Source organism: Triturus cristatus, chromosome 6, assembly GCF_964204655.1.
Source record: "Triturus cristatus chromosome 6, aTriCri1.1, whole genome shotgun sequence".
In the NCBI taxonomy this organism is placed as follows: Eukaryota; Metazoa; Chordata; class Amphibia; order Caudata; family Salamandridae; genus Triturus; species Triturus cristatus.
Genome location: NC_140589.1, coordinates 1,124,009,805 through 1,124,029,518, shown reverse-complemented (window position 1 = coordinate 1,124,029,518; position 19,714 = coordinate 1,124,009,805).

Sequence of the window (19,714 nt, the reverse complement as noted above, 5' to 3'; positions counted from 1 at the left end):
TTACTCCCAGAGTCCGCTGCAACTAGTTCGTCAAAGGCTGCAGCGTAATGGGAGAGTTCTGGAGTCCTTTTTATACGGGCCCAGAACAAAAGGGGGCACAAGCGTACTATATCCTGGAATGAGTGTCTCCCTAGGTCAAAAAATAGGGGCTTCAATGGCGTCGAGGAAGGTAGGGAAAGCATATCTCTCATAAACTTATTTTCCGACAAAACAAGATCACTCACATTCTGGAAGCCCCAGAGCTCGGAGCCATACAGGGCTGAGGAAAGTGCTTTTGCCGGCATAGACCGCAAGGACAGGGGCCACAGGCCTACACCCAGTAAGACGCTGCTCTCTCAAAATAACGCCAGACGTCCTCTTGTGATTTAAGAGCATCTTAGCAAGGTGGGGGCCCCATTTCATGTCTTTAGCAAGAGAGATTCCCAAATAATCAAAACCCTCCACGTTGTCCAACGGGACACCATCTAGGGTGAAGTGGTTTTTAAAGCGTTTGGACGGGTTGATGCACATGGTCTTAGTTTTGGTGGTATTAACTATCAGGCCGTGTGAATCGCAAAAAGAGGCAAAGTTATTCAAAAGTTTCTGGAGCCCCCCCGGGGATTTTGAGATCAAGAGAGTATCGTCTGCGAACAGGAGAGTCGGGATCTTCTCCCCGGCCAGTGATGGAGCATCGGCCGGGTCCTGGCATAAAAAATCAACCACCCCGTTGATGTAAAGAAGGAACAGGGTGGGTGCCAGCACACATCCCTGTCGAACTCCCCTGTTCACGGCGATTCTCTCAGTCAGTTGCCCCTGGGACCCCCATCTAACCTTGGCGTAATTGCCTTGGTGTAGACGCTGAATCATGTCAAGGACCAAAGGGGGAGCGCCAAGTTGTTGTAAGGTAAGCCAAAGTTTCCCCCGGGGAACTAAATCGAAAGCGGTCTTCAGATCTATAAAGGCAAGATACAAACTGCCCCTGCCCAGAAGTACTATCTTCCAATAAATCATAAAGAATCTGAAAACCTGGTCGATTGTTCCCATCTTGGTCCTAAAGCCTGCTTGAAAGTGGGAAAGAATATTATTGTCTTCCATCCAATTGCCTAACCTAGCTAGTAAGACCCTGCCAACAACTTTCTGAATCACGTCAATTAGACTGATTGGTCGGTAGTTGGCAGGGTCTTCCCTATTCCCCTTTTTAAAAATGGGGACCACCTCGGCACCCTTCCAAGAATCAGGTACTGGTGCACCTCTAGCTATCAAATTCAGGATCAAAAGGATAAGGGCTGCCCAGGGCTCAGCAAAATGTAAAAGCAAATCTCCAGGGAGGCCATCTGGACCTGCCGCCTTACCAGGGGCTATGCTTTTGATTGCTATTGTCACCTCGCTTAAGGCAAAGGGATCCCCGTGGTTACACCAAAGTCCACTAAAGACTTCATCATACAAAAATTTCAACATTGAACCCACCCTCTATATTTATTATTAGCTCACCTTACATATATCCGCATCCAAATTCAACAACGATTTACCTGTAAACAGCTATTACAGTGGTCTTGTAAAAGCATCTTACTTATTTGCAGTCCAATCCCTACAATTGAAACAACAATAGAAAAACCTATCACTCAAAGGTCCAAGACGCAAGCCCAAGATTATATAAAGCCTCCAATCCACGCCAAAATCTGCTCACCTTCAATTAAAGCCCAATTCAGCTAAGACGACCTCATTCCTCGCAGCCGGCCCCATAAATCCCGCTGTCAGAGCACTTCCCGCGTCCATCTCCTTCTAGTCTAATCACAACCAATCATGAGCGAGTCCTTTTAGCTCATTCATTAGCATAAAACCAGTACTGTTTCCACTGTGATCCTCGTCACCTTTCAACTAATGAAAGCCCTTCTTGATATATTTCCTGTGCCCGAAAACCAGCCTATCAGAATCCTGCTTTTGCGCAAACCACCGTGACCAATGCCAACCCTTCTTTTCATATTTCCGGTCCCAGGAAGTTAGCGCATAGTGTTCAGGTGCACTCGGTTAATACACAAAACACCATTTTGTCAGTGCACGCTACGTTTGTGCGCACCCAACAACCAATCACATCCATCCTGTTATAAAAAGGTTGTTGCGGCCACACCGCATCCTGTCCTAGTGCCAATTATGCTCAAGTACACTTCAAATCTTCCTGCCTACAAGTTACCTGTTTTCTCTCTGGTCCGCCTTACAGTTTGCTCCAATCAAAATCTTTCTATTCATTCTGGCTTACGTCCGGCTAAATTTCTCAACAAAATTGACGTACCCACATTGTAGTGTGTCACTGCATAACTCTCGTTGTTACTAAATGGTGTAACCAAAGCCATCTCTCTCTGGGATTGTGGCACCTGCATCTGCTTTATTAATACCACAATAAAGGGAGCACCGTATTCAGTAATCAGTATTTGCAAATGCAAATTTGTTCCCAACTGATTCAATCAAAAAGACAGACTTCCTTGAATCCACAGATCCACAATTTATTGCACGTCACTTTACGATAGTGTTTCCACAACGTCTATGACAGTTTATCAATATTGATTGACAAGCTTGTAGCAGTTCATCAACAGAAGTTCCTAATAAATTCAGCCAACACATTTTGTCCAACGTAGGACGTCATCAGGGCTGAAAAAAAAAAAGAAACACCGTTCATATTTCCCATACCACATAATTAAAATCATCTTGATTGATGACACAATTTCCTAAGCATTAAATTCTTCACATTATCAACAACATCCCCAATATATCATTGTCATCAGCATTAACAAAGTCCCTCTACAAGGAAGCCTGCCTATATAACAATCTCAACAAAAGTCGATCATATAAAGCAAATTGCAACAATTCTTAGAAACAACTAAACACTGGGAGAAAAACATATTAATCATATATGTAGAAAAACTGGACCCTCCAAAACATAATCTCAAGGTTATTAAATCCTAAGCGTACATTGACCAGTTCATTCATGTCACCTAATTGTCTTTCCTGACATTGATCATTCACTTATTATTTAGCTAAACCTGAGACATTATTACGTGCCAGAATTCTATCTATATCCTAAAAATCCTCTTTACAGTATTAGGACAGAAAAGTAAAACACCTACCTGAAGATAAAAGGAGATACATAAAATATGATTATTACATCTGTCCCAATCCCCTTATCTCTTGCCATCCGTTCCTAATCTGATAACCTCATTGCCCATTAAACGTACCTTCTAAAATAAGGGTTTCCAAAATGTCATGAGCACCGTATTTCATTAGGTCATCTGTGCCTGCTAAATTACCAATCAGCAGTTCTGCACGAAAATAAAATTAAACCTCCTACACCAAACTACTGGGTCCTTCTCTCTTTTTCGTGTCATCTGAATTAATGGTTTTGCTAACAAGGAAAAACCTACAATCCACTGTCTGCAGTATCCCACTACACCAAGAACCATCCTGATCTCTCTCTGGGTTTGTGGCAACTGTATCTGCTTTATTATTTTTATTCTCTCAGGCGTCACTTTCCTCACTTCCCTTTCTATTTGGTGACCCAAATATTTAACTCCAGTTTGACAAAATTTTGCCTTGTGTCCACCATCAGCCAAATGATTTAACAATGCAATTGAATCAGTAACACAATCATCTCGAGACATTGATGCAATGAGCAGATCGTCGATATACTGGACCAGAACTGAATTTCTATTTCTAGGCATAACTAGTTTTTCTAGACTTTCTGTATACCTGTGAGGAACTCGATTCCATACTAAAAAACAATCTTCAAATTTAAAAGAGAAGAGATACTGGCTGTCTGGATGTAAAGGTATGGAGAAGAATGCTTGACATAAATCAATCACTGTAAACCATCCTGCATTCCAGGGTATCTGATACAGGGTCACTGCTGGGTTTGGTACTACAAGGCAAAAAGGTACCACAATCTTATTTATATTCCTTAAACCTTGTATAATCCTGTATATTCTGCTAGGCTTTTTAAGACCAATTATAGGCGAATTACAAGGACTGCTCATTATTTCTTTCAAAATGCCTTGTTTAATCATTCGATCAATTTCAGAAGCAACACCTGTTCTGACCTCAGGACTCATTTTGTATTGTCAAGTATTTGGGTAAACTGCACCTTCCTTCACAGTCACCTTCACTGGATCTACATTTACCATTAATCCAACTTCTTTTCCAGTAAAATCCCACACTTCTGGATTCACAGTTGTTTTTAATTCTTCTGGTAAGTCGTCTTTTGTCATTAATGAATACTTCTCATCTACCTCTGTGCCTTGTTTCACCAACATTATTTTGTAAACGCTGTCTTCATCAGGGTCTGAATTGCAACACCATCCGGTGTGCAATAAATTGTGCAATTCACCTTGCACAATAAGTCTCTTCCTAGCAAGTTTACTGGACTAGAGTTGCACACCACAAATGTGTGCATTTCTCTGAAATTGCCAATGCGCACCTCCATTGGTTCTGTAATCGGGGTTCTAATCTGTTTGTTAGATACGCCTACTACTTGGATTGCTTCTCCGGAGAGGGGTAGGTTTGGGATGTCTGCTGTTCTCACAGTAGAACGAGTAGCACCATTGTCCAATAGAAAAGTGATATCTTTTACTTCTACTTTCCCATCAATAAATGGGCCTGACTGATCAACTGGCAAGGATGCGCCAAGTACGCACTCCTCTTTCTCCCCCCTCAGTCACCGTCATTGTTCATTGTCGCTATCACTGCTGTTTTGCAAAAGAAACTGTGAAGATACAGAATTTCTCTTACCACTTGCTCCTGGAAATCCGGCGTCTGCCCTGTACTTTGGTTTGTTCACAAAATTTTGCATAGGGGCAGGTGGCACCTGACACTGCTGATTAACAACCTGCTGCGGTTGATTCATTAGCACCTCACTCTGCGTCAGTGGATTTAAATTTTGATTTGGGCCATTATTATTCTGAATATTTTTACACTCGTTTTTCCAATGTCCTAGCTTTCCGCACCCACGACAAGGAAATTTCTTCTTTGCATCCTCTCTACTCATTCGTCCTCTTGGTTTACCCCCATTCGCTGCCTTATCATTCTGACCCTGTTCTTTCATTTGACCATTGGTCTGACTATTCAATTTAAGTTCCTGTTGTTCTACCAGTTTCACTCATGCCCACCTCATTTTCTCTTCTAACTTTTTATGCATGGCCTCAATTTCATCCCTGTCTATGGGTTTTCCTTGCCAGCGCAACATGTGCTGCTGAATCATCTGACTTAATTTCTGGTCTTAAGCCATATACAAATCGATACACAAAATTACCCATGTCCTTATGTTTTCAAATCCACTATACTGCTTAAACACCTGTAACAGGTGTTCATAATAAGCATGTACAGATTCATTTGGTTCTTGGGTTGGTCTATCTATTTTTACCCAATCTGTTTCTTTCGGGGGAATTTTCCTTTTCAAGAAAGTAATCACTTGGTGATACTTCTTCATTACCTCATCTGAAGGGGCTCCTGTTTTTGAGTCTCTTGGGTACTTCTCACTAGGCCAATCAACTGTGATTTTGCATTCTGTCCATAAATCAGCAGGTGCCACTATGTCACACAGACCATCCAAATCTTTCAACAAAACTTTGGAACCCTTCACAAACCTTTCAACCTGCTTCTACCATTCAACTGGTTTCACTCTCAGCTTGGGAAAATCATCGGTAAATGACAACATATCTTGTCTACTCCAAAGAACATGAACATATCCCCCTCCGGGAACTTCTCTCATCGGGTACAACCTCTCTGCCTTTCCTGATTCTTTTATTAAATATTCAGATGCCGTTTGACTTGCCTGTGCTTCCTCCTTCTTCTTTGTCCACCCAGTCTTCCACCTGTCTAAGTCTCCCCATTTCTGTAAAATGGTCATTAACTCCTTAATCTGTAGTTTCCTTCCTGACACATTCATATTTTCTAAATCCTTGTCAGTAAATTCTGCTCTATATGGTTTCTGTAGTATCTTTGATCTCCCTATTTCAATCCCCATTTCAGAGGCAGGTTCTGTCAATTTTTCATGAAATGTCTTAGCATTTCTAGTTATCGTTCTACATATGAACATCAACTCTTCTTCACTGTTAAGTATTCAAACTATCTTTTCCCACATTTCCTGCTATCATCTCTTCCAATTCCACCTTTCATTTGAAAATGTCTAAAATCTTTGGGGGTGAACTATGTTTTTCTATTCCCTGTGCCCATCTCTCTAGATCTTCTGGAGTTACTGCTGTTGCGCTTCTGACTCCTGGAGATGCCACTGATCTTCCTTCTTTTGAACAACTGGGTATAACCCTTCTCGGGGTTTTATTTGTTTGGTCTCCTATTGGCAAATCCAATAAGGATATTACTGAATCACACTCACGGATTTGATCATCAGTTATTACAATTTCTTTACTTGGTTTATTCAAAGGAGTTATTACAACTGGCGGTTTTGAACAGCTTGCTTTATCTCCGTATAATGGAACAACGGGACCTATAGTTACTGGTACAGTTAATGCATCAGGGTGTACATTCAGTTGGATTATTTTCTGTGTCAATTCCTCTCTGTTTTTATTCAATGCCTCTCTTTCTTACCCTATTGACTGTTGTATCATGTAAAATCTGTGGAACCAAAGGTGTTCCAAAGACCGGTGCACTTGGAATGACTCTACTTGGTTCTTCCTGATATGGTGGAGGGTTTTTAGTTAAAATGTCCTCCATAAACTCATCTTCTGATTCTCCAAAACCTGTCATTGTTAAGTGTTTAGTTTTCTCCTTACATTTTCCTCCTGCCTGCTCATCAACTGTCAATACTGGATATATTCCCCCTACTGTCATTGAGGGAGAAGTGGGGACAGGATGGTCTACAAATAGATGACGAGGAATGGCAGGAGGCACTTTCTTCCCCTAAGGAAGTCGCCATCTCAGCAAAACTAAGGTTGATCCTGATCCAGCGCAAAAACCCTAGCAACAGGGAAACAACCTGCGTCACAGACCCGACGTCACACTAACTCATTCACACATGCAGTCATTGGTGGGGCCCATAACACCAACACTCACACGTTACTTCCACACCGGTCTGCACACACAGGAGGGATGAATGATTCAAGCGCCGGACATGTGGCGGAAACACCTTATAACCTATAGGGAAGGAAAAATCATTTACAAAATATACATTAACGCCCTTTCGCCTACAGATCCTTAATCCTAAAACATCAAGGCACTCCTCCCACTTCGGTCAAATGGACCAAATTAGTTGGATTGGCTGATGGGGATTTAGAACCAGCTAAAACACATTTTAAGACCTCAGAATCTATCTCTTGAATGAAACTCACAACTCCTGAATTCTTGTTTATCAATAATTGTTTATCTAAAATTTCATAATGATCTAAAATCCGCATTTGTCTCGTCAAAATTTTAGAAAGTTAATATCAAATTTTTAGTAAATCGCAGAACATCATATTTACCAAATCTTGCTATTTGGAGTCCTCTAATTCATTGGCTCTGCATAATTTTGTCATAAAACGTCCGAAAGCAAGCCAAAGCTCGAAGTTCTTTGCTCAGCACGCTACAGTCCCAAAGATCGGAAAAGGACCAGGGACATGCAAGCATCTATCATTCCCCGTAGATTTAGGAAACGTTCGCAGTCATCAGATGATCGGGCAGCATCCGGACCTTCAAGGATTCAGGAAAATGCACAAAACGAAGTGGCCCAAAAGTAAGAGCGGAACGAGCCAAAACGAGTCTACCCTCTCTATTCTACTACTTCTTTTATAGCACAAGGAAGTCAAGAAGATACAATATAATATTTTAGAGCAGTCGTGATTGGCTGGTTGAGATCATACGATGTCAGTTTTAAGTTTTCTGTTCAGTTCGAGGGGTGATGTCATGAGTTTGTCCAAAAGTCGGCTTGTTCCGGTTTATTGTAAGGTAGATTGTTCTCTGGTTTTTGGCTGATGTCCCACTCTGTCCTTGTTCGGGTACATGGTGAACAAAGGTTGTGACAAGGTTTAGGAGAATTTTCGCGCATGTTCAGCTCACTCTGCGCCTCGTGGGACAGTGGTCACTTCGTCGTGTGGTGTCAGCGGCCAAATGCTAATTTAAGCTAAACAAACACAAAAGTGTAATTAATACATAGAAATAATGAATCTAATGTTAACACCTTACTAATCCCTCTATGTGCTTGTATTTAACTAGTGTATAGCAACATTTAAAGCCATTATATTCACCTTTTCGGTCCTCCTCTTGGGCAACATTACAAAAACAACATATATCATGCAGTATTCTATTTACCACATATACTAGTGTTAATATGCCTACAGATTTTAGTCATAAAGGTTATTTTAGCCATGCAAATGCAAATCCCAAGTATAATTTCAATATTAATAATGTTGGTTAATAAACATGCAAACTCGTTTAATAATATTATAGTTAATAGATTATTCAATTAGTATTTTCATGCAGAATAGAGGAGGTATACAACATTTTGCACTACCTGCTCCATCAATGCCCCCTTTGGTGATTTTATCACCACACCATTAACATTTTGTATCAATTTGTCATAAAAAGCTAAATGAATTCTTTAGTTTAGTTCACATTTCTGTTTCCCCAATTTCTTCTCTTCTTGCTGTTTTATACATATTATCTTTCATTTCTTCTAATTCTACTTCTTCAAATTCCACTCTCTTGTCTCTTATTCTCTTATTAACTTTTTCTGTATTTTCTTTCTTTTATAACATAAACATTCTAGTCTTAAAATTAATACTAGAAAAATCACACATGTTAATGGAAATAAGATCCTACCTATAAATGTACCACCTAAGTTTAATAAGAAATCTTTAATGGAAGAAAGTTTCTTTCCAATCTTTTCCCAAACACTTTCAACCTCCAGTGGTGCAATTTCCTCATGCAATTCAGTTATATTTTTAATGTAGATCTTCAGGTCTTTACTTTCATCTGGAATGTAAGTACAACAATGTTGAACTTTCAGCATTCAACAGACTCCACCCTCTTTTGCCAATAATATATCAAGGGCAAGTCGATTTTGCATTACCATGTCACGCATGGCAACCATTTCAGTATTTACCAATAAGAATCCTCCAGCGGTGCTTGTTGACAAGCGATCCACTACTGTTGATAGCTTTCTAATTTTGTGTGCATTCAGAGATATTCCCACTGCTGGTATCAATGCTCCAAAAACGTCTCCTACAATGTCTGACCAAGATTCTCTTTTTCTACTTGTTAGTAGGCTACCTAACTTATGTACACCATCCTCTCCTCTTCCCATGTGGAATATCTTTGGGAAAACCAGACCTACATAACATGTGCCCTACCAATGATCTGGCAACCGATAATATGCCTTGTTCCTGCAGATAAAATAGAACCCAGGAAAAACTGGATCATTTCCTCCTTTAAATCCCCATCCACCCATGATTCGGTATGTATCATGGCATTCACTGTTACCTACAAAGTAATTATCATACGCAGTTTAATTCCTTCTAATACACAACTTCCCTTTCTGAGGCCAATCTAAAGCCATAGTTGGACTAGCTTCTCCCTTCAAGTGTTTTTCCATTTCAACATCCCAGACTGTCTTTTTCTCTTTTCCCTCAGATGCTTTCTTTTGCATTTTCAATCTCCTTTCTTCAACCATATCTAAAAAAGTATTTTCCTTTTTCTTTAAACTGCAAGTCAAATTATTTCTAAATATATATTCTCATGTTAGTTCTTTAGTTTCTAAGAAAAATTCACCTAACACCTTTGCAGGTTTTACTTTGTTCAATTTGTTAACTGCAGGTACTTGTGAAAATATGTTCTCTACAGCTGAAAAATAATATTCTAATTTCCCTATTTTGTAAAACAAACTAGCTATCACACTACATATTATTTCATAGGTTACTGGAAGGTGATGGTAGGTCACTCCCTCCGATACAGATGCAGGTAACTGCATACAGACGTAACAATCTCTCACATCCATTGTCTTTACATATTCATACAATAGTTTCGAAAATATATTGTTAGAGAAATCATTTATAGACCTGTCTTTATGAAGATAATTTCTATCTATTTTAGTCGGATATACTTTCTGAATCTTTTCTATATTAGTTTTATTCTCACGATGTCCTTCTATTGTTTCTAGCGTAACTTTAAATGATATCATCAAAGCTAATACACTCCACAGAAGCATTTGTAATCCTGTACAACAACAACACATTTTAAACCACCTTCTAAGAAACGTACATTTAGCTTTTCTACTTTCTGTGTTTGCCATTTTCGTAAAAATTATCAGTGTCTTGTGACTTAGCCTCTTCTACTTCACAACTAGTTTTGTCTAACCCAAGGCTCTAAGCACCTACTTGGTTCTATCAGTTATGTATTTTTCCGTATTTTATTGTCTTTCCATTGACAGCATTTTTGTCTTATTCAATTTGGCATTTGATCGTCTTTCACTTTTCTCTCATAATCTTGAAACAGAATTTCCTGAACATCCGTTTCTTCTCCAATATCGGACAAGATAACTCTCAGGATTTCCGATTCTTCGTCTTCCTCAACCACTTCTGGTACAGTCACCTCTGGGTTTTCTTGGCTATCCGCCTCTTCTTTAATTTCAGGCAGAGCTACATACGTCCATTCCGGCAACTTATACTTCTGGTTAGGTTTTCTCGTTCTATTGTTTTCCTCTGCTGTAGTTATTTTCTCATTTTTCGATTTTTCTTGACTAGATACTTCATTCACTTGTTCTGCTCTTGGTGAATTTACTCGTGTCAGTCGGAATCTCAATCTCTTTATTTTGTTTGGCCAAATTTCATATCTTGCTGATCTTTTCGATTTATTTCCTTTATCATTCTCTTCAGCTCTCCATGCTCTCTTTCTCTAGACTCGACCTTCTGGTACTTCTTCATCACTATCCTCTGATTCTGTTACAACTTACCTTTTGCTTTCAGCTGTTCCTCTTTCCACCACTTCTTTAAGTTTCCCTACTTCTGTCCCTCCTCGTGGTTCTTGCACACAATCTTCCTGCTGAATAACTATCCCTTCATCTAACTGGATGTTTGAATTCCCTACAACTCCTCGGGGGTCTTCCGCAAGAATCTTTCCCTCACTTTCTGTATCTGGCACCTGTTCATCTACCTTTGTTATTTCAGGTGGAATTTCTCTCAGCTTCCCATCAGGAACCTCCTTATCAACAATTTCTTTGATAGTCTCTTCTGTCTCTTCACTGCTTTTCTCTTTTCTCCAATGTACCTGTGCTTGTTCAGTCTCCGAGTCTGAGCTGGTATCAGAAATCTGTAATTTCCTTCTCAAGTGAATATTTTCTGGGGCAACAGTCAAATCTGGTTCTGATTCCCCCCTTTCAGAATGTTCTCTTATTCTTGTTTCCTCAGCATCCGATTCAGAACTAATCTCTGACTCTTCTAAAAATTCTCCTTCCTTGTTATCCACTGGATTTGAGATTCTCAATGTGTGACTAGCATGTATCCAGTTCTTTATTCCAGCACACTTCACAGCAGTTGTTGTGGTCAAAATCACTTGTCGTGGTTTTCCCCAACGTGGAACCAGACAGTTCCTTCTTCTATGTACTTTGATTCTCACCCAGTCTCCTGGGCTCAGATCATGAGCATGCTTCTTTTCAAGGGTGGTGGCATCCGATCCAACCTGATGAAACACAGAATGAACTGCGTCAGCCAGCCCCTTACAGTAATCCAACACCAAGTCATCAGTTATAGGTAACAGCTTGTTGACTGGTATGAAAACATGTCGCATTGCTCTTCCCATGACAATTTCATGGGGACTCAGACCTGTGTTCCTATCTGGAATAGATCTAATAGTCATGAGTACTAGAGGCAAGATATCAGGCCATTTCAAACCTGTGGCTAAACACACTTTTCCCAATCAGTTTTTAATGGTGCCATTCATTTGTTCCACCACACCAGAAGCCTCTGGGCGATAGGCACAATGTAGTTTCTGTTGTAAATTCAATGCTTCACAAATCAATTTCATGATCTCATTATGGAAGTGTTTTCCTCTATCTGATTCAATTGTGACTGGGATCCCAAATCTAGGGATGAATTCCCTCAAAAGTAATTTTGCTACTGTGATTCCATCACTTCTTCTTGTGGGATATGCTTCTACCCATCTAGAAATCAAACAGACCATCACTAGAACATACCTCAACCTGTTACAGGGAGGCATTTCAATTAAATCAATCTGCATTCTGGTGAAAGGCCCTCCTTCTCGACCTATCGTTCCTAGACTTACCACTGTTTTCCTCCCAGGATTGAACTGCTGACATATAAGGCATCTTTGACAAAAGCTCTCAGCTACAAGTCTGAATTTTGCATTATACCATGTCTGCTTAAATGACCTAATCATTGCATCTCTCCCTATTTGTCCTTGTCCATGATATATCCGTGCCATGGCAGACACCATACTATCAGGCATGACTGGTCTTCCATCTCGATAGACCCACACATGGTCTGTTTCTCTTGGTGCACATCCTGCTTTTACCCATTGTCTCATTTCCTCATCTCCTGCTTCTTCCTGCAATTGCCTCACTTCTTCCCAAGTACTCACAATGTTAGGAAACAGGGGGCAAGAATTCATTTCCCTTTCTTTTGTCCTGTTGATCGAATTCTGATTACGAGCACACTATTGAGCCATATCGTTGGCGTACTTATTACCAACTACGACATAATCTCCCGTCTGAACATGAGCAGCACACTTCACAATGGCCAATTGCTTAGGCAGCTGTATCGCCTCAAGCAACTTCCCAACCACTTCAGCATTCTTTATAGGAGTTCCACTTGAAGTCAGAAATCCTCTCTGCAGAAATATCTGACCGAAATCATGCACAACACCAAAGCCATACTGACTAGTCATCATCATCATCATCACTTTATTCGGTTATAAAATATAATAACCAGGGGGCGTGGTCTCGCTGCTGATGGAGTGAGACACACGCCATCGGAGCTCCGGGCCGCCGCCGGTTAAATCAGCATCTGAAAGCGGCACAACGCCCACGGGGGCACCCCACCTGGGGGTGAACAACAGGCAGAGGAGAGCGGGCAGTTATTTGGAGGCTCGGGATCCTGTAATCGAGCGGCAGCGGTGAATACTGTGGCGGAGGAGAGGCCCCGACCGGGGAGTGCTCGCCCGCCATCTTGCGCGTACGGACCTAGCGCGCTCCAGAGAAGACGAGCCCCATCTGCACGCGGTAGGGGCCGCTGGTAAAGAGACATCGGAGCGGTGTAACAGACTGACCGTATCGACGTCCTGACCCTCCTGCTCTGCTGGCTGACGGCGGAGGAGACCGGGCTGCGGAGGCAGGGAAGACCGCGAACGCCATTTTCCGACGCCTTGCCGCTGCCACCATTGACTCTGACCCTGCAGGGGCCCGGTTTGTTCCCAGGCAGCGGCGTCCTGCGGCTCCCGGGTTCTCCTGTTCAGCACTCCACTGCTTTTGGGAGGCTTGGTCGATGGCCCCCACTGACAAGCCCTAGCCCACCGGCCAACGCCGACCCCTTGCTATCACCCTGCCTCCAAGCTGAGTGGGCTAAAGCTCGCATGCACTCCCGGGCCGCGACTGGGCCATCGGATCCTCTCCCAGGGGGCAGAACGGAAAGCGCACCTTGGCACCTGGCACTCCTGGGCTGCACTCCGGCCTGGGTGTGAGCCTGAATGTTCTTTGCCCCCGCTGTATCTAGCGACCCGGTTGCCACCTCTGTTGCCCTGGCGGGAACCATCAAAGCACGGCTGGGCACTTGAGTTATTATTTGACCCGGCAGACGGCTTTGGATCCCGCGCAGCGGAGTGTAGGAATGCCAGTGGCCGCAGCCGGGCTGGATCGGGGTCACTGATCACTTGGGATTGCTCAGGGGCTTCGGAGAGTCGCTGGCGCGAAGGACACCCCTTCCATGATCTACACTCTCCAGGAGAGCCCCCTACGCCACGTGATAACCTGGACCTGGGTGTGTGGCTGTAGCCTGGCGGGCGCGGGCGGCGCAGGGAGCTGAGAGACGCCGGCTACCACCTCGATTAAACACGTGGGGGAGGCCTGACCCACGCAGTGACTGGACGGGGGAGGCGATTGAGAGAGAAACGCACTCTGGGGTGATCGGCCCCAGCGACCTGCTGCCTGTGTCCTTCTGCTTGCACCCCCAGACCTGGAGGTGGTGGACTAGCGCTGGGTTGGGTGAGGCCCGTTGCCGCGCCTTGGCTTGGGAGCCTGCTGGTGGCCCGCATTGCAGGCGCGACGGCCATTCCTCACGCTGGGAGTCGCCTCTGGAGTTGCATCGCGGCCCTCGACGCACGGCGGGGGTCCTGGACGGCGTGGGAACTTGAACCTGGAGTTGGCGGTGGATCCCGTGGAGGGGTGCAGTTTAGCGTCCGCTTCACTTCGTGGTGCTGTGCCTGGAGAGCCTTCTACATTGCGGCGTCCTGTGCCACGGCCCTGTCGTCTGCGCTCATCCTTGCGCCCCCGTGTTTCCGAGACTGGAAGGTCGGAGCTGGGCGTCCACCATACGACTGCGGGGCGTTGAGCTGCTAGGGGCTGCTACTCCCATACGCTGAGAGGCCGATCCCAGGGGCGGCCACATCATGACCCGCACGAAGCCAGGGAAGGAGCCGCCGGCGACCCCCAAAGACGCCTCTGTCAAGGACTTGTGGAACAAGCCTAACACGACATCGCAGAGCGCGGAGCCATCGGGGGCAGGTGTCTCGGCGGCCCCCGTCACGCAATCCTTCATGGCGGCGTTCATGCAAGAACTTAAGTCAGAAATTGGGTCCCTCCGCACAGAAGTCCAGGCATGCGTGAAGGACCTTCGGAAGGATGTGGGGGAGTTGGGAGGCCGAGTAGATGACTTAGAAAAGACCCTGGATGCGCGTACAGAAGACCAAGAGCACCTATGGCAAAGACTGGCGACCTTGGAAGAGCAACATGTTGAGCTCCAGATCAAACAGGAGGATTTGGAAAATAGGGGGCGCCGGAACAACATACGCATCCGGGGGGTGCCGCCTGGAGCAGAAGGGGCAGATATCATGTCCTTCGTGGCGGACTTACTCCATGACATCTGAGGGGATGAAGATACTTCGCCGCCCACCTTGGACCGCGCCCATAGGGTTTCAGGGCCGATGGGGAGGCCGGGTCTTATCCCTGACATCTTGACACGGGTTCATTTCTTTGTGGAAAAGGAAGCCATTCTGAAGGCGGCCAGAGGCAAATCCGAAATCCTCTGCGGGGGGAAGCCCATCCAACTATTTCAAGACTTGGCCTCCACCACTCTCCGGCGCCGTCGGGACTTCAAACCCATCACGGACAAATTGAGGGAGCTCAACATCCGCTACCAATGGGCCCATCCCTTCGCCCTCATGTTTCAGTGGGAGTCCAAGCGGCGGGTGCTGCGCTCATACCGGGAAGCGGCTCAATTACTGCAGATTCCCAATTCACCACCGGCCAGCCCTTCGCGGCGCCCCGCCAAACTCAGAGTCCCGTTGAGGCCACAGTGGTCCACAGTGCGACGCCCTCGACACCCATCGTCGCCGGAGGGCAGCAGGGCCTCCCGGGACAAGCAGGACATTATTGAACATATAAAATCCCTGGAGGGCTCCTCCTCGCCGCTGGGCTCACAGGCCTCTGCCCTTAAATGAACACTACCATTGCGGAACATCCCACCTGATTGTGGCTTTACAACTGAGACGACTGGAGGTGCGGCCGGCTGTGGGCTGCATTTCTCCCCCATTACTCGACGCCTTGGACGCCTCATTCGGAGGCGCACCGACGTCTCTTCTACGGGGCGCTGCCTCCCCGGCTTGGGCGGCGGCCCAGGAAGGACTCTCGACGCCATAGCTTAGTGGTTCAGCGATGGCGCACCCCCACTCCTATTTCTGGGAGAGTGACATCTCCGAGACAGCCTGTGCCGTGGTGCCTGGCTACTCTCTTGACTGGAATAGGCTCTTCCGGCCCTGTTGGCCGACTACAGGTTTTCATGGTTGTATTTGTTTCTATTTGTTCCCCTCAGTGCCCCCTTTCATCCATTCCCCTTGGCGGGGGGGACATGCGTATGGGTGGGATGATCATGCGGGAGGTGCCCTATTAGGGATTTTACGACAATGAATACCACCTCTCCCTGGAAGATTCTTTCTCTTAATGTGAAAGGGCTCAACTCTCCCAACAAGCGACGCCTAATCTGGCGCTACCTGCTCCTACAGAATCCCGATATCATCCTCCTCCAAGAGACACACCTCCTCAAGTCGGATGTGGGCCGGATGGCGCACCCGCGCTTCCCCCTTCAGATCTGGTCCTCGGCTCCCTCGAAGACGGCGGGAGTAGCGATACTGTACAGGGCGGGGATATCCCGGGGGGACGCCAAAGTACTTAGGGATGCTGAGGGTCGGTTTCTGCGGGTGGAGGTCCGGCGGGGAACCCGCGCTCTGACACTGTGTAATTTGTATGCCCCCAATCAGGGTCAGGATCTCTTCTTGCGTAGGATAATCAGGGAACACCTTGAGCCAGTGTCCACTGACCTCATAGTCGGAGGGGACTTCAATTTGGTGTGGGACGCGGAGCTCGATCGCTGTGGGGGCGCTTTCCATGGGGTGGGAGCCATGTCTGCGGCGGTGAAACGCTCCCTAACCGCCTTAAACTTAGTAGATGTCTGGAGGTATCACTCCCCGGGGCTGCGAGACTACACCTTTTACTCCCATGTCCACCGCACTTACTCCCGCATTGACCTCCTCCTCGTATCGCACTCTTTGCTCAAGGATTCTGTCTCGGTGTCCCACTCCACCATCTCGGTCTCAGATCACGCCCATGTTGAGCTGCTTCTACGGGAGGGTCCCCTCCACCTACTACGGCCGCGCCGCTGGCGATTCCCGGATCACGTCCTTCGTGACCCAGTAGACAGGGAGGAAATCCAGACAGCCATTCTGGCATACTTCGAAGACAATGACTTGCCGGGGACCCCTCTCCCCCTTCTTTGGGACGCCTTCAAGGCCACTATACGGGGTACTCTCACAGCCTTGGCTGTCGCTCGAGCGCGAGAGGCCCAGCTCTACGAGACAAAACTTACGAGGGAGCTGCAGGTGCTTGAGCAGATGGACAAGGAGCGCCCGCTGGCGACGCACAAGCGCCGCTTGGCCGTCCTTCGGGGGCAGCTCCGCGCGCACAGGGTCAACAAGGCTGAGCGCGCTCTGCTTGCACTCAAGCAGCGCTACTACGTGGGGGGCGACAAGGTGGGAACTGTTCTGGCACGACGCTTGCGGACGCGGGCAGCTACGGCGCATATCGCGAAACTACAGAAGGCGGACGGGTCCTGGGCCGTTGCGGAACCGGCGAAGCTCCAAACGTTTCGCGACTACTATGCGGCCCTCTATACTGGCGACTCCCCTGCGGCGGAGCTGGTTGCGGAGGCCTTGGACTCTTGCCACTGGGACCCGTTGAGCGAGCATCAATCCGGGCTCCTGGAGGACTCTATTACTCCGGCAGAACTGGCTGGCGCCCTGCGCGACCTCCCGCTTGGCAAAACGCCCGGCCCGGACGGGCTCCCGGTGTCGTTCTTCCGCGCCTTTTTGCCGCAATTGCAGCCGTACCTTCTGCGCCTCTTTAATTCCTTCGCGGAGTCGGTAGGGCCCTCGGCAGACATGGCAATGGCCGACATAACCCTCATCCCGAAACCCGGGAAGGACCATACGCTGTGCTCCTCTTACCGGCCCATCGCCCTGTTGAACACCGATTTAAAACTCTACACCAAAATCCTGGCTAAGCGACTTAGCCCTCACCTACCTAATCTCATTGAGCCCGATCAGGTGGGGTTTATCCATCAACGCCAGGGCGCGGATAATGTACGGCGTATTGCGCATATCGTTGGGAAGGCTAAGCACTGGAGGATCCCGGCCTGCCTGTTGTCACTCGACGCTGAAAAAGCGTTCGACCGGGTGGACTGGACTTTTCTCCGAGCAGTGCTGCGGAAAGTGGGCCTGGGCCCTAAGATGGTGGCGCGCATTATGGCCCCGTATATTTCGCCGGTCGCCAGGGTACGAGTCAACGGCCAGCTCACGCAACCCTTCCCCATCTGTAGAGGCACCCGGCAGGGCTGTCCTCTGTCGGCCATTATGATTCGGCGGTCCCCTGATATCTGCGGTATACCTCTGCGCGGAGTGCAGCACAAGATCGCTCTCTTTGCAGACGATCTCCTGCTCACCCTTTCCGAGCCCCTACGCTCACTGCCGGCGGTGCACTCGCTACTCCGAACCTACGAACGCGCCTCCGGGCTCAAAATTAATCATGCCAAGTCCTGGGCCCTCAATATTTCGATCCCGGCCGGAGAGCTTCCGGCGATCCAAGCTTCGGCCCCATACCAGTGGGCGGACGCGTCAGTGTGATACCTGGGTCTTAACTTGACTTCAGACCTGGCCACCTGGACGCAAGCCAATTGGCAGGAATACAAACTCTCTGTCCTAGCTGACCTACGGGCGTGGAGGGCCTTGCCGCTCTCTTGGCTGGGCCGACTCAACACAGTGAAGATGTCGATATTGCCAAAGGTCCTCTGTCTGTTTCAAACACTGCCAACTCCGATTCCGGAGCATCAAATACAGGGGCTCCAACGCGAGCTCAACGCATTTGTTTGGGGGGGAAAGAAACCGCGGTTTTCGAATAGAATTTTGAGCCTCCCTCGGGATAGGGGTAGCCTGGCCTGCCCTAACCTTCTCGAATACTACTGGGCGTCGCATCTCCGCTGTGTCCTGGAGTGGGGGGCGTGGGAGAGTGAGAGGGTGTGGTTCCACATGGATAGGGCAGTCACCTGTCGCCCGCTATGGGACCATGCTTGGCTTCCCCGAGCGGCTCGTCATCGTAGCGCTTACATGGCCGTCCCTACCAAAACGGTCCTGGAGATCTGGGATAAAGTGGCGGTGAGCAGGGGCCTGACCACCTTTCCATCCCCGCACACCCCGATTGCGCGAAATCCGCAATTCCCGCCGGCATGTCGACCACCTCACTTCGCGAACTGGACGGAGTCGGGATGCAGGACGATACGGGACCTGTTTCTCGGTGACTCTCTCAAAACCTTTGCTCAGTGCAAGCAGGAGTTCGGGCTCCTAGACGGTGACAAATACCAGTATATACAACTGCGTCACTGGATACAGGGATCGTCCCTGACGCCGGCGGCCACGCGACCCTACACGCAGTTCGAACAGCTAGCTCGCGACTTCGGCAACTACAAGGGGCTAATATCTCGCATATATAAGGTGCTGCAGCACTCGCACCGGCTGGACCCCCACCCATACCAATCGAGATGGCAACCCTCTACTGGCTCAGGCGTTACCCCTGCCCAATGGGCCCGGCTCTGGGGCGACATCCCCAAAATCCTGCGTAGCATTCCCCAACAGGAATCGGCTTACAAAGTAATGACCCAATGGTACTACATCCCCGCCAGACTTCACAAAATGTTTCCCAACTCATCCCCCCTGTGCTGGCGATGCACCCAGGTGCAGGGAGACTTCATACATATTTGGTGGACATGCCCGCTTCTGAAAATCTTTTGGAAAGAGGTCCTCAGCCATGTAAAAAGGGTACTCGGGTACCCCCTTCCGGAGGATCCGCTGGTGGTCCTTCTGGGCATTAGACCAGCAACCCTGAGAGCCATGACTGGCCGCGATCGGCACCTTAGTCTCCACATGCTGGGCGCTGCAAAACAAACGGTAGCCCTTTACTGGAAGAAACCGGAGTCACCCTCCGTAAACG